The sequence below is a fragment of the Petaurus breviceps genome, unplaced genomic scaffold (genome assembly GCF_028583685.1).
Source record: "Petaurus breviceps papuanus isolate PSGF00001 unplaced genomic scaffold, PetGlider_PUasm1.0 171, whole genome shotgun sequence".
Taxonomy (NCBI): domain Eukaryota; kingdom Metazoa; phylum Chordata; class Mammalia; order Diprotodontia; family Petauridae; genus Petaurus; species Petaurus breviceps.
In genome coordinates, this window is record NW_027185754.1 from 3,653,756 (window position 1) to 3,669,303 (window position 15,548).

A 15,548-nucleotide genomic window follows, 5' to 3' on the forward strand; every position below is an offset into this window, starting at 1 on the left:
TCTCTCTCTCTCTCTCTCTCTCTCTCTCTCTCTCTCTCTCTCTCTCTCTCTCTCTCCCAAACTATTATACATATATTTGTTTTTATTAAATTTATATTTGTGAATATATATATATAATACATATTCTTGAATTCACCATGAGAATATAAGCTTCTAATAGGATTATTACATCCTTTATACTTGTATAGAAGCATAAAGTACCTGGCACATAGTAGGATTTAACAAATACTCATTAATTGATTAAAGTTATCTCCAAATGTATACATGACCTAGACATAAAGTGTCATATCATAAACAAAATAGAGAAACAATATAGTAGATTCCTTTCACAACTATGGCTAGGGGGAACTTTCGCAGATAAATGAGGGATATAGGGGACCAAAGGAAATAAAATAGATAATTTTGATTATATAAAATTTATGTTTCTACACAAAAAAACATCAATTCTATTAGAATTAGAAGAGAAATAGTTAACTGGGGGAAAACCTTTGCATCAAATTTCTCTAATAAAGGTCTGATATCTAAAATATATAAGGAAAGGATACAAACAAAAACAAAGACCATTCCCCAATAGATAAAATGTCAAAGGATATGAACAGATGGTCATCAAAACAAGAAATGCAAGCTAACAACAACCATATGAAAATATGTTTAATATCACTAATAATGTGAGAGATGCAAATTAAAGCAACTCTGAATTATACCTCAAGCCCATCAGATTAGCAAAGATAACAAAAAAGGAATACAACTGTTTAGGGTGGTCTGAGGGAAGACAGGCATACCATAAACTATCATTCTGGCTGTAAATTGGTCTAACTATTCTGGTAAGCAATCTGTAACTATACCTCCCAAATCACTAAACTTTATATACCTTTTGACCCAGCGATACCACTTCTAGACACATCCCCCAAAGGTATAAAAGAAAGAGGAACACAAATTCTCAACAACACTAATTAACTGTTTCGTTTTGGGTTTTCTGTAGCAAAGAACAAAAAAAAGGGATTTTTCTCAACTGGGAAATGGCTGAACCAACCCTCATAACAGAGAATAAAAATTGGGAAGGGGAGAGGAAGAATTTCAGCAACAACACTACTACTCAGGGTTCATTTAGTCTTAGATAGTTTTGGAGAAAGAGGTGCTATGGAACTATTAGGAGACTGCCCTATAACCCCTCAGGCAAGGCAGTGGGATATGAGATAGCCAAATACCTTGGAGGGTATTCTCTCAATTCTCTCTTGCCTAATAAGAAATGAGTAAAGAGGAACAGGGCCTTAGGAAACTTAACTCAGCCACAGTGGGTAGAAGAGAGTGGGTATGGTTAAGGGGGGTACCCCAGTTATCTCAAGGTCAGTTAGGCTTTAGCATATATGCATTCTGAAAGCTAGGGCTGTACCAGTCAAAATGTTTTTTCACCAACTCACACTACTACAATTCCCTCATCTTATGGACAAGAAAATAGCTGTCAAGAGGGATGAAGTGACTTGCACATTGTTATTCAGGTGGTTTTTACACTGTTGGTTAAGTTCATGTGTGTGTGTCATGCCTAGGAGGGCCTTTTAATTCCACTCTTGAAGCAGTCATTTTATAGACACCACATAGAGATTAACCATCTTCAGTTATATTCTACAAATCCAATGTATGTACCTATTATCAGCATTCCCACTGATCACTGAATTTAACTCTAAGTTTTAACTTTTCCCGTACTCTGAGAACATCTATCAATCATCCTTCTCCATTTTGATGAGGAAATGTTAATATGATCATAGCTGCCTTAATGTGATAGGCCCCATATTTTACTTTTTGTTGGGATACTGTCCAAATCTGTTACGGTTCATTTTATATTTCCAAATGTTTATGTTACGACTGATACTGCACAGGTGTTCAAAGTGCTTTAAAAAGGAACTGCCCTTTTAAGTTTTGATTACAGGATACCAATATGCCTCTTGACATAAACAGTCCCAGATATCTCCTTGAGAGCTCTATGCTTCTTGTGTCCTGTCTGGGGGAATGTATCCTAATAGCATCTTTGTTCATCTGTTTAATTTGACCTCCAGTTTTAAGCACAAAGCTTGAAGTCTCTATTTTTTCTTGGCACACATTAGGAATTTTGTATTTATCAAGTCCAAATGACATATTTCTAACATTGGGGAAAGACTGCATAATTTGGAGAAGGTATATAATGTTTCTTTAGTAGACTTACATAATTTGATGCCATCCATGTACATCAAGTGATTAATTAGATGCTTTGGTAATAACTCCCTTTTTACTTGGAAGTCATACGCAGTTCTACTATTAAAAATCATTCTTCTCACCTTGTTTGATAGGAGTTCAGATACAAATGATTCTAGGACAAATGTTATTGTTTTATAATAAATATTCTATGGACAATGTTGCACATGAAAATAAAATATTTTCCCTTTTTGTAGCCAAATAAAAAGTATTAGGATATAAGCTTATTTTCTGTAGGCCCACTGAAAATATCCTCAGTACAACCCTGCTAACAGATAGGATGAATAGGGTGATTAATACAGGTCTCATTCTCTTCCCACATGATTTTGATTTCTTCTGCTAGATTTCTATGGCTTGATAGCTTTTTGTTCCAAACATATTACAGATTATGAATATTTGTAAGGCAATGTGTATAAGTAATGTTCATCAGGGTTTTTTTTAATAGATCGATGTTATATCCTGGGGATTGTGGCAACATAATTTAGTCAATGAGAATGTTCCACTTTCAATAGTCTATTGGTTGAATCCTCAAAGATATTTTGAGGTCTATATTTTTAGTGAGAGAATTTGCCATCTATCATTTCAAGAAAGATAGAGATACATATACATAATGCTAACTACCAGATCATACTTTCCTAAGTCTTCACTACTTGCTAAATGATTGTAGCCTACAGTGTTCACTTTACACAGCTTTTACTCTTTCCTCACACAATCTGCATTGATCTATAAGTTCGAGATGAGAATCATACCATGCAGATCTTACCCATGGAGGGCCTTCTGATTCTATGGTGGTATCTTAATCCTTTCATACTTACAATCCAGAGGTAAACCACTTCCATGCAACAAATTCAATCGCTAATAATTTATCACTCTTTATTACCAATCAGTGAAGTGATATATGCTTATTCCAAAAGTATTTCTGTAACTTATGATTTAGTGACTATGTGCTCTAAAAATCCTTCTTTTTTAGTGAAAAAATGTTAATCACTCTATAGATAACTTAGAGTGGCACCGTCCTCGTGTATTATTACCACTCACTGTATGAGCTCTTGTTTAGATACATTCAAATCTGGCACAGTCCACTGCATATTTTCAAAAGAATACATTAAGGTATTGTTTTAAGTCTCTTCTGCTTATTAAGTCTTTATTTCAAAAGACTTGTTTTCTTAAACTATTCAACCACAATTTATACCTCAATGTTCAATATGTCTTGCCTGAAGGAAACCAATATATTTGTAGCAACTCTATCCAGTGGTTCAATTCGATATGTTGGTGCTATGAGTGTTCTATGTTTAGTTTTCCTTGGCATACATTAAAGAATTTATATTTATCACATCCAAATGACATTCTAGTGTCAGTAGAGAAAAATTCCATGATATGAGGTAGCTGCTTGATATGTTTTTCAATGAAGTCAATATAGCTTTATCACATTAATGTGCATTAAGTGATTGATAAGATACTTTGTTTTGATTCTCTCTTAATTTGGAAATTAAACTTCACTTAGAAAAGATAATGATGAATTTAAGGTTAAGAAGAACCACAGTGTGCTTAAAATACCTCCCTAAAATAAGTCACATTTCATTTAAGTTTTTCTTGACATTATTGTGCTGGTGGCATGATTTAAATCCATATGGACATCAAATACTCTAGTGTTCTTAGTATATTTGGGCATATTTTTTCATATTTGCAGAATATGAATAAGTCATGAGTGAGAATTGAGCCAAAGCTTTGTCATAATCAACAAGGCCATGCTCTTTTGGTATTTTCAGGAAACTTGTTCATCTGAGTCAATAAGTCACTCTTTACAAACCTAGGGCTTTCAGACACTTCCATTTTGCTCCTCAGTCAGTGATATAAATTGTAAATGTTTTGTATGAAGTGCATAAACATGACTCTTGTCATTATTATTCTTATTGTTATAACATTATATTTATCACTGATGCATGTCATATACATACACACCCCTCGAGAAAAATGTCACCTCTTTGAGATCAAGGACTGCTTCCTTTTTATTTGTGTATCCCCTGCACTTCACACAGTAGCTTGAATATAATTTACTGAATGGCCCCAAATTAGTCTTCAAACTAAAGAGCTATCTTATAACCTCAAAATAGCCACATTTTCCTGCACATGGGGAAATTTTCCCTTTCCAAAGGTCATTAACAGATACAAATATTTAAGTTAAAGCCACATGACTCCAAATGCAGGGGGAAGCCACACAGAAAAGTAGCTTTCTTCAGGCATACATATAAAACCAATGCATTCAGGGCGGCTAGGTGGTGCAGTGAGTAGAGCACTGGCCCTGAAGTCAGGAGGAACTGGGTTCGGATCCAGCCTCAGACACTTCACACACACACACACACACACACACACACACACACACACACACACACAGAGCTAGCCATGTGACCTTGGGCAAGTCACTTAACCCCAATTGCTCTACCCATCCCCCTCCAAAAAGCAAAAAAAAAAAAAAACAACAAAACAATGGACTCATACAGTTTTTTTTATTTATATGGTTGAGTAATGTCTGCATTTTTCCATCATATATAAGAAGTTACCTTTAACATTTTCAGAAAATACTGTATTTGCTTTTAATAATAATAACTAGCATTCATACAGTGCTTTGCCATTTACAAAGTGCTTTCCTCACAACAATGTCGGGAGGCAAAGAGTGAAAGTACTGTCATTCCCATTTTGTAGATGATGAAACTGAGCCTCTAAGAAAATACTTTAGCATAGCAGAAAGTTGACTCTGGAGTTAGAAAGACTTGGCTTCAAATCTGTATACAACACTTTCTAGGACTTATAGGTCTCTGAGCAGGTCACTTAAAATTAGTTTCCTAATCAATAAAATGGGGAAATTAATATCTATAATAACTTGCTAATTATGAGGCTCAAATGAGATAGCTACATGTTTTGAAAAGCATTTTATTAAAAACTACTACTGATTATTATTATCAAGGGACTTGTTTATGGTCCTAGGGCAAGGGAGTATCACAAATGGGACTCAAATCCAAACCTTTTCACTCCAATTCCAGGATTCTTTTCCAGCATACTGAAATATACTGCGGCAATCAAATTTGTTGAAAAATGTTCATTAGCAATTTTTCCTCAAAATCAACTTAAAATTCTTTAAACCCATGAAACAGATGGCATTCAAATCACCATGTCTACTTCCAAAAACCACAGAACATACTACACTGTGTCAAGTAGCTTTATATGCAACATTTAGTTATAATAAAATGTCCTAAATCCATTCTAGCTGTCAACATCTCAAAGAAAACAACAGAAGAGGGAAATGCTTTAAAGTTTCATGATGTTTCTTATTAACATCTACAGAAACAGTAATACAAAGGTTAGAGATGACACTGATAAAATGTTCATGTCAAAGTGGCAATGGAGTTTTGTAAAAACTTTTAGTTTCAGAGTAACATACCTAAATTTTACATAGAATTGTCAAGGCACAAACATGTTTTAATCACACTTATTTTGCTTACTTTGATTAATGAAGATCTTGCCTCAGAGCCAAGAAGATGTGGGTTCAAATTCCATCCTTCGTACATACTGTGCCCTTTGGGGAAGTTAATTTCTCAGTGGTATTGGCAACTTGCTAAGGTTATAAATTACAGAGAAGATAACAACCTGCATTTGTCCAGAATAAGTCTCCCATGCCAATGAAATCACATGTCTATTTCCTCATCTCTATTCTACTTCTTTAGAAACTAGTAACATTTTAGTAGATCTTCTGACCTTGGATTTACTTTCCAAAGATTTAGTCAAAGGTATTACTATTATCTCCACCCAAAAGTAGATGTGAAAGTGTCTATCCTTCCTGTTCCTTGAGTATACTCATCAATTTTCCACCCCAAAAAGAAAAATGTTTGTCTAAAATATATTTCAATGTTTTTTTAATGTATGACAGGATATGTCCAACCTAAAGCTAAGTTGGACAGAACAGAGCCTTTCCTTAGAAGAGAAGACTCTCTTGAGTCCCATCTATCTCTAAATCCTATCATCCAAAGAGGATCCTAGAACCATTAATAAATTCATGACTTAGACCTTCAACTTTTATTCATATTATAAAGGGTAACTTTTTATTATTTCCTTAAGAAAATATGTCTAGATGACAGGTATAGTAAGTGAATACTGAATTATGATAAGAGGAATGCAGTGTTCTTCTACATGGCAGCCCTTCAAATACCTGAAGATAACTACCATATCCACAAGAGTCTTCTCTTTTCCAAAGCTAAACATTCCTTTGGCCATTGCTCAAAAATTTCCTTGTCCATGATGTGAATGTCAATTATTCTCATAAAAATTTTATATATATGGGAAAGTAGACAAATGGGCCGTAGCTATTGGTCACCATTTTAAAATTAATAATTAATAATGACTACTTTTTTTCAAATTTTAGTTCTCTCCCAAGATATTTTAAGAATCAGTCCCTTGGTATCCTCAAAATTATGTTACCTCCAGCACAGATTTCTATGTATAACTGACTTAGCCCAGCTCTTCTTTCTGGCTTTGTTTTCTCCAGTGTCATTTTTACTTATTCACATGGCACACTAAGGACTAAGATGTTAAAGAGTCCAAATGTGATGGCTCTACTATCATCAATGGGGGAAAGTCTGTTATAAATATTTTTACAGAAGTCTCCAAGTGAGGCAGGGGTTGGGGAGCAGCTAGAGTGGGTTCTTTAGCTCCTTCCAGTTCTAATTGGCTGTGTGCAGATCCTTAAGGCCCCAGCTTCCCTGCCTGGCCCTGATCCCATCATTTTTCTCCAGCAGGGCTGGTGGCCTACATTGTAGGGTCTTCAGTTTAGATGGAGGTCTTCAATCTGTGGAGGGATTATCTGGGACTTACCAGGGTAGTGGGGGGTCTTGGGGAAGAAAAGCTGGAGCCCCAAGGGGTAGGGACAGAGCCAAGCCCAGGCCCTGACCCCAGCCTAAGGCAGAAACTCCTGCCCCCTAGGGACCCACTCTGCACTTTTTGCAAGCACAATAGGGAGTCTTGCAACATCTACTTGTCCCACACACTGAAGGATGAGGAAGGCTGGGTGGTATGCCCCACCTGAGAAAATATATGTGCCCACAGTGCAGAGCCACCCAAGACAATGCCCACACCAAGCGCTTCTGCCCACTCACCAGCAAGGGCTACATGTCTGTGTACAGCTACATGGCCTGCAATTTGGCTGGCAAGTGGGCCACACTTCAGTGGCCATCAGAGAAGACAAGTCTAGCCAAGGCCAGGATCAAGAGGCTTCCAGCAATACCTGAAGGAAAAACTCCCAGCCAGCCTCTGGATGAAAGCAAGAAAGGCAGCAGCACAGGTTCAAAAGGCTCCAGGACAGCTTTTCTCACTCTGCAACTATGAATTTCAGCTTCTTCATAAGAGGACCTTGGGTACCCAGCTTTGCTAATAAGTCAAGTCAACTACAGACAGAACGATTAGTATGGGACAAGGGAAAGAAGAGCAGCACTCCTGGAGGATCTTGGGGTCTCTCGTTCCAGAGACCAGCCCAGCTTTATCTTCCTGGACTTCAGGCAGTTCCTCACTGCACAGCTCCTTCACACCAGATCTGGCTGCCATAAGCCCACCTGACCCAGGGCCTGGCCTATGTTGGGCCTCTTGAACTCTCCTGGTCCCTGGTCCCATCCCAGGAAATGACTCCCTTAGGACTCACATCTTCCTAGTATAGGGGAGAGTTAAGCCTCAGGAAGGAGAGGTGATAGGCTTGTGGGATGAAAGTCCTGCCTGGGAAATGACCTCAGCTAACTGGACTGCGGTGTGCCCGGGGGGGGGGGGGGGGGGGGGGGGGGGGGGGGGGGGGCGAAGGGGGAATTCTATCCCTTTTTCAAGTATATGATGACTGATATACAGGTGTGACTCCCTTGGTTATACAACAGACAAAACTCACCTAAGACTAGGAAATATGTTATCTTGCTATAAAGGCTTCCTGGGAAGCATGCAGATGGAAGCTCTTCCTTACAAGATTCTTGGGTTTCCTTTCCACACTTTTGTTACGGGTTCAAGTCCTCCCACACTGTTATTGGCAGATTGCTTTCTAAATAAAGAAAAAAGCCATATTTCAAAAAACACTTTTTTTACAGATCTTTTCACTTTTTTTGCCTGTTAGTTGCCTCTCCTTCCAAATTTGTTCTTAAATGCCTCCAGATTACTTTGCCTTGTTGGGTCTTTTGCCAAGCTTTCTGATAATCTGTTCTATACTCTACTTTTTGTCAATGTTTTATGAAATGATACTACTCATAATCTTCCACTAGTCTCCTCTCTAAGAACAATATATAAGTTTATATTCTAAATTGACATATCACTTAGCTGGCAATGCTCTTTGGCAAGATCAACCATTTTTGGCATCCTTGTTGTGGTAAATTATTAACATCACTATTAGACTGATTAAATTTTATGGTAAATGGTAACAGTCTTGGACAACTTTGTCCTTTTCATCCACTTCCAATTTTTCAGCATTGATAGCTTATTTAAATAAGTCAAGCTGAAGCTGCCTTAATTGAATGCCATAACTTCTTCTCATTTTCAATCATTCTTTTAGTTTGAAAGTGATTTTGATCTTTGCTTTAATGTATTAGTGGCCTGACTACACAGAAACTGAATAAGAAATGAGTATCATATTAGTAATTAATCTGTTAAAATATAATAAATTCCATTTTAAAATGATGTTATTAGGTGATTTCCATGTCTAGTATTTCCTGACTTTCTTCTCAAAGAAAGCACCCATGATAGATAAGCCTTAGACTTCTATTTAGTTTACAAGTCTTTGGCCTTTCTCATTTTTTTTTATTCTTACATAATTTTTTCCAACAATTTTCTGTACATTTCCTAGTCTGCCACCTTTGTACTAAGTCACTAAATATTTGACTATATGTTGATTTAATCTGAAGCAGTTTTAATCCAGATCTTCATAGAATTTCTCTACTTTCAACAGATGTTGAAACATAAACTGTAACCATTTTCATAGTCGATATTCTTATCATGTGCCCTGCAATATAGAGTGAACAAATGTACCATAAAATAACATTTCTTGTTGCCCTTGGATACATGATAAAACCAACTTCAGGACCTCTTTGTGGTTTTTCTTTCAGAGGATAACCTGTGAGTCTTCTCTCCATTTCACTATAACTTCATTCTGTCTTCTGATTTGGTTTATATCAAGAATGTAAAGATTGATAGGATTCATTTCCTCTAGTAGAATGTTCTCTCTAGGGTCACTGAGCAAGGATTTCACATTTAGATTATCAATAGATTACTTAACATTTGCAGATAGTTTAAAAACTCTGATACTCAGCACCTACTCTTCTCTTTAACTTCAACTCAGAGACAGCACTGTAGCCATGGAACTGGAAGATCACACAGGACTGAGGGACATTATTTTTGCTTTTATTTTTGTTTATTTCGTGGATTCAAAGAATTTCTCACCAAGTGGTCAATCTGCTGGAGAGGAATCTTTCCATATTCAACTAGGCTTGCCCTCTGAAAACAGATATATCCTATTGCCCAGACAGCACTCGACGCCTTTCCGGTAACTGAGACCTTATCAAAACTTGAGTTCTGCTGGCATAGCCTTCAAGAATTCGGTGATACCTCAATCCCACAACAAAGGTATCAGAGGACTTTGTCAGTTTCCATACATAAAAATAGAGAATAAAGAAGCTCCCATGTAAGATACATATAATGCGCTAAGGAGGCAACTTTAAATTCCAGAAGATTTTAAAGCTGACAGATGTTAAAAGCAACCTTAGGGGTTGTTTAACTTGCTTTATCATAGGTTTATAGACTGCAAATAGGACAAGAACTAAGATTTCATCAAGTCCAACCTTGTCTTTTTACATATGAGGGAACTGAGACATCAAAAGGTAAGTAACTCAATTACAGACACAATGTATGTGTGATGACCAACTTGGATAGACTGGGCTCTCTCAGCAATGCAAGGTTATAAGACAACTCCAAGACTCGTGATGTCTACATTCAGAGAAAGAACTACAGAGTTTGAATGCAGATTGAAGCAAACTACCTGCTCTATTTCTTTTTCTTGTTTGGTTTTGTTTCCTCTTTCCCGTTGTTCATTTCATTGGTTATAATCCTTCTTTATAACCTGACTAATGTCTAATGTGAAAGTATTTGCAGATCCTATACTTGATTGTATGCTGCCATGGGGGTGGGGGGGGGGAGGAAAGAGAGGAGGAGAAAATTTGAAACTCAAGGGATTGTGGAACTGAATCTTGTAAACTAAAAGTAAACAAACAAATTAATAAAGACAAAAAATTTTTTTAAAAAAGGTATGTGACACCCAGGAACAAAAAGCTAATAAATGTCTGAGTAAGGAATTCAAACCCAGGTCTTCCACACTCAAAATCCAGTGTCCTAGTTACTTATGCCATGCTGCCCCATTTTACAAGGCTCAAAGAGAAAAGATTTGCTGAAATTAGTGCCCAGATTTCCTGGATATAAGACACTACTAATTCAACTGCTAACAATAATAATAACTCAAATTCATATGGTACTTTAAAGGCTACACAGTACATTCCTCAATGCACCTCTGTACATGGTGCAAGTATTTTTAGCATCACTGTACAGAAAAAGAAACTATAGTAGCAAAATTGGAATTGTGATCCAAGTCCTCTAATTTGACAGTTTCCTACACAGGTAAATAAGAAAAATGCTACAGGTGTAAATTTAAGTACTGATTTGGCAAAATCTGTCAGACTACTCTTCCGGACAAGATACAGATTAGACTAAGAAAGTAACTGTTAGGCATATCTGGAACTGCTTGAATGTTGGAACCCAAGAGAATAATCAGTAATAGTTTGACATCAACTTGGAAGGTCTCCAGTGGAACATACAAGTATCATACCCAAAGTCCGTGATACATGCACAAAAATATAGCAGCTCTTTTTGTGGTAGCAAAGATTCAGAAATTGAGGGGATGCCTGTCAATTGGGGAATGGCTGAACAAGTTGTGGTATATGAATGTAATAGAATACTACTGCTCCATAAGAAATGATGAGCCGGTGACCTTCAGAAAAACCTGGAAAGACTTACATGAACTTAGTGAAGTGAGCAGAACCATGAGAATGTATATAGTATACTATAAAAGCAACACTGTATGATGAACAACTTTGATAGATTTAGCTCTTCTCAGCAATGCAATGATCTAAGACAATTCTAAAAGACTAAAGATGGAAAAAGCTATTCACAACCAGAAAAAGAACTATGGAGTATGAACGCAAATCAAAGTACACTATTTTCTCCCCTTTTTTTGTTTTTTTCTTTCTTGTGGTTTTCTCTTTGGTTCTTATTCTTCTTTACAACATGACTAATATGGAAATATGTTTAATATGATTGTACTTGTATAGCCCATATCAGATTACATGTTGTCTTGGGGAAGAAGGCAAGGAATGGGGGGGGGGGATTTGGAACTCAAAATCTTATAAAAGTGAATGCTAAAAACTAAAAATTAATTAATTTTTTAAAAGCCAGTGGTAACTGAATATGGAATAACCCAAAGTCAGGGATAACTATGTTGGATGGCAAAGTCAGAATCCAAAATTAATTTCTTATTTTCTAGTATTCTAGCAAGTATTGATATCTATTAGAGTATTGGGTCATATATCTATATCTATTGGTCATATATCCATATCTATTGGTCATATTTCTATATCATATATCTATATCTATTGGTCATATAACAAATATCTATTCTAGTACTGGGTCAGACCTAATAAGAAGAAATTTAACTGGAGTATAAGGAAGGTCATATACTTGGGTTTTCAAAAAAAATCAACAAGATATAATTTTAGGCTTAATGTCCAGAAAAATTTCCTGACAATTAAAGCTAACCAATGCTAAATGAACCGCTATGGATAGCTGTGAGTTTCCAGTCATTGGTGTTGTAGAGAGATTGCCTGTTCAGGAATGGTTTGAGTTATACAGCCTCTGAGGTCCCTCTGTCTTGCGAAATTCTACACGCTTTCCACTATACCAATTACTACATACCAGATACTACAGACAACCACAAGCAGAAAAAGTCACACAAATTGTAAGTGTTGAGATCAGGATTCAAACCCAGGTCTCCTGACTCCAAGACTTACATCCTTTATGCTTTGCCATGCATGACATTACAGCACACATCATATGAAAGTTGTTACCCAACTGGCCACTGTGAACTCAAAGCAGAACTGTAAATTCTATTCATGACCTTACCTTCTACTTTAAAGAGTTATACTGCAGAGCAACAAAACTCATATTGCCCTGGCCTGTCTGCAGTTGCAGAATAATAAAAACTTCTATCTGTTCATCTCGCAACTATACAAAGGCACAAAAGAATTTAGTAAACAACAATTCTTAATTCAAACCAATCACTACCACTTGAGCTACACATGCTAAGTATACAGCCAGGTAAAATCCTATACTTTTTCACTCTAGAAAGAACTCTTTCCATTGATGACTCTATTATCAACTGCTTTTTGCTCATGGGGGTGCAGTAATATTCTTGTAAATACACAAAGTTCCTACTCATTAGAAGTGTAGAGATTAACTGGTTGGATAAGGCAAATATGGAATCAATAAAAATAGAGAATCATAAAATTTTAAGAGGCTTGCTGAAGAAAAATTTGGCTTAAAAACTGTGCTGACAGATTTGAAACAGTAATCTGAGAAGATGACCCTTTAAATGGATGTGTATTGCTTTCAAATTGTGATCTCATTTACATTCTCTTACAAACTTTGCTAGCAGGCATCTGGTGGTCTAATTCGTTTTTAAAAATAGTTCTGGTTAGGAAATGCTCTACTATCATATTAGAACTGGTAACAGTATTTTCATACTTTTTTCTTCTCTGAGCACATTTTTAAAAAATATTTTCTCTTCTAAGTGGGTTCTGATGAGTAATTTTAACATTTCCTCAAGTGTTCCAAAATACAAAATTATGCATTATATTATTGATTATGGGATCCTAGAGCAATAGTATTACAGCCATAAGGGACCTCAGAGGAATACAGTAGAAGTTCTTCTATTTCACAAATTAGGAACTATGACTAAGAGGCTAAGAGACTTGCCCGAGGTCACATATGCAATAGTAAAGCTGTAATTCAAAGTCAGGTCTCCTAATTCCAAATCTATCACTCTTTCTACTATACCAAACTCTTTTTTTTTAGTCTTAGCGTTCTTTGAAAACAATTATTTTCTGGTAAATTTTCCATTAAATTAATACTTCCCATTTGGTTAAAGTAAGACAAGGAGACTGACTTTGTATACAATATTTGTATGGGTAACTTAAGAAGTAATTCTCACCCAACATCTCTTATAAAATAGCGTTGAATGCTGCCACGTCAGACATGAGAAAAATGTGTATCTTATTCTGAGATAGTCTGAACCGTCACTTGGAACATTTTCTGATGCTCTTCCCAAAGATTCATGTTTCAGGATCTTAAGTGAATCCTTGCAATTACCTTTTCAAAAGCCCTAAATTCTACAACAGCTGAAAATAACCCTAACTCACCTCTCCCTTACTTCCCAGAGTTTTCTTATTCTGCTCTCAGAGGCAATGGAGTCTATAATGCTGAGAGGGAAAACCTGCTTTGAGGTGACTTGTGTCTCCTGCTTTCTAAGGCTAGAATCACAGCACATAAATTCCACAAACAGCTTTAGTCTCAGATTACACTTTAGAGAATACTGCCATGTCACAGTTAAACTCTAGCTAGGTCAAGAATCTTGACTGCAAAAGAGACTAGGGAGTAGAGACAGACTGAAAGAGATAGCATCTCTCAGCTCTGAGGCCACAAGGCACTACCAGAAGGGTCCCCTTCCTCATATACCAGGCATTCAAACAATAATACAGCTCTGAAATGTCTTCAAATCTCTCATTTGGAAGCTATGCTCCCGCTTCTTTCCTCCCTTACTCCCTCCTCCCATTATCACTCCCCCATCCCAGTACATTTTATCAGGAGCCAGAAATGTCAAACACTTCTATGGTAAACAGATATAGGCTGGTCTTTTTTTATTTTCATACCTGCTGATACTATGAGAGGTGACAATGTAATCTGCCTCAGGCACCTCTCTCTCTCTATCCAAACCAGGCAGGTCATTTTCTTTTTATCAAAAAGGAGAGTAGGTCATCACATTTTAGTGCATGTTGACACCATGGCTAGTAAAAGCAAGATAAGAAATCACTGCCCTTAAGGTGCCTTAACCTCTACTTTGCTTAATACAGATATTTCACAACCACTACACTGAAGTCAAAATAGAGAACAGGTTTAAATCCACACTTCCTAAACCACTGGGATCTCAGTCAGATAAGCTATGCAGAACGGAGGTGACTCAGTCTTTAAAAAAAAAAAGATGTAGATATATAGATATATATGTATACATACACACATGTTCGACTTTTGTTTTTTCAATAGTCATTCACAATTAAGTAAATCAACCTTTCAACCTCTACTGAGAATAAACAACATTCCAACCCCATAGTTGAGTCCCCCTCCTTCCCTCTCTCCCACAGGCCAAGACTGCACATTAAAATTACACAGAACTCAATTTTATTTTATTATTCTTTTCATTACCATTGTTGTAGTCGGTATTATTCCTTTCAATTTGGATAAAATGCAAGTTTCACTAGCAAAGAGGCAGCATTTAAGTGATGGATCAAAGACTTCTCAAATGTCAACAGAGAAGCACAGCCAGGACAACTGCATGCCATCGGGGGAAACACGGGGGAAAGGGAAGGGAAGTAAATAAGCATTTATATACTACCTACTGTGTGCCAGGCATTGTACTCAGTTTTTTTTAATACTATCTCATTTGATCCTCATAACAACCCCATGAGGTAAGTAGTGCTATTCTTCTTCTTTTACAGATGAGGAAACTGAGGCAAACAGAGGTTAAGTGACTTGCCCAAGGTCACACAGTAAAAGTATTTGAGGCTGTATCTGGACTTAGGTCTTCCTGACTTCATATCCTCACTCCTTTACTCAATAACTGTGCCACCAGTTGTTTCTAACATGCCCTGAAATTGCAGAAGTGAGCTGAAAAACTTGTTGAAGCATTCACATAAATAATTCACTTTATCCTCCAATAGCATGAACCTCTTTTGTCTTCTTAAATTTTCATAGCCCAACTTTCCTCTGTCCTATCCAGAGTTTCAATTTCTCTGGAATCCTCCCACTTCCAAAATCTCAAATTGTTTTCATTCAGCCAACCTGGAAGAATTAAAGGCACAATACTTCAGAAGTTAATCAGCACTGTTCTACAAGGAGCTATAAACAATGTATAACACCAAAAAACACTG

General features: G+C 36.6%; 1 protein-coding gene and 1 pseudogene across 1 annotated transcript in view; one reads left to right on the plus strand and one right to left on the minus strand.

The window, feature by feature from the left end:
* FTO (FTO alpha-ketoglutarate dependent dioxygenase) overlaps nt 1-15,548 on the minus strand; it is a 431,971-nt gene that overhangs the window by 379,270 nt on the left and 37,153 nt on the right. The gene's annotated exons all lie outside the window — the stretch shown is intronic.
* LOC138157251 (nanos homolog 3-like) lies at nt 7,055-7,618 on the plus strand (annotated as a pseudogene).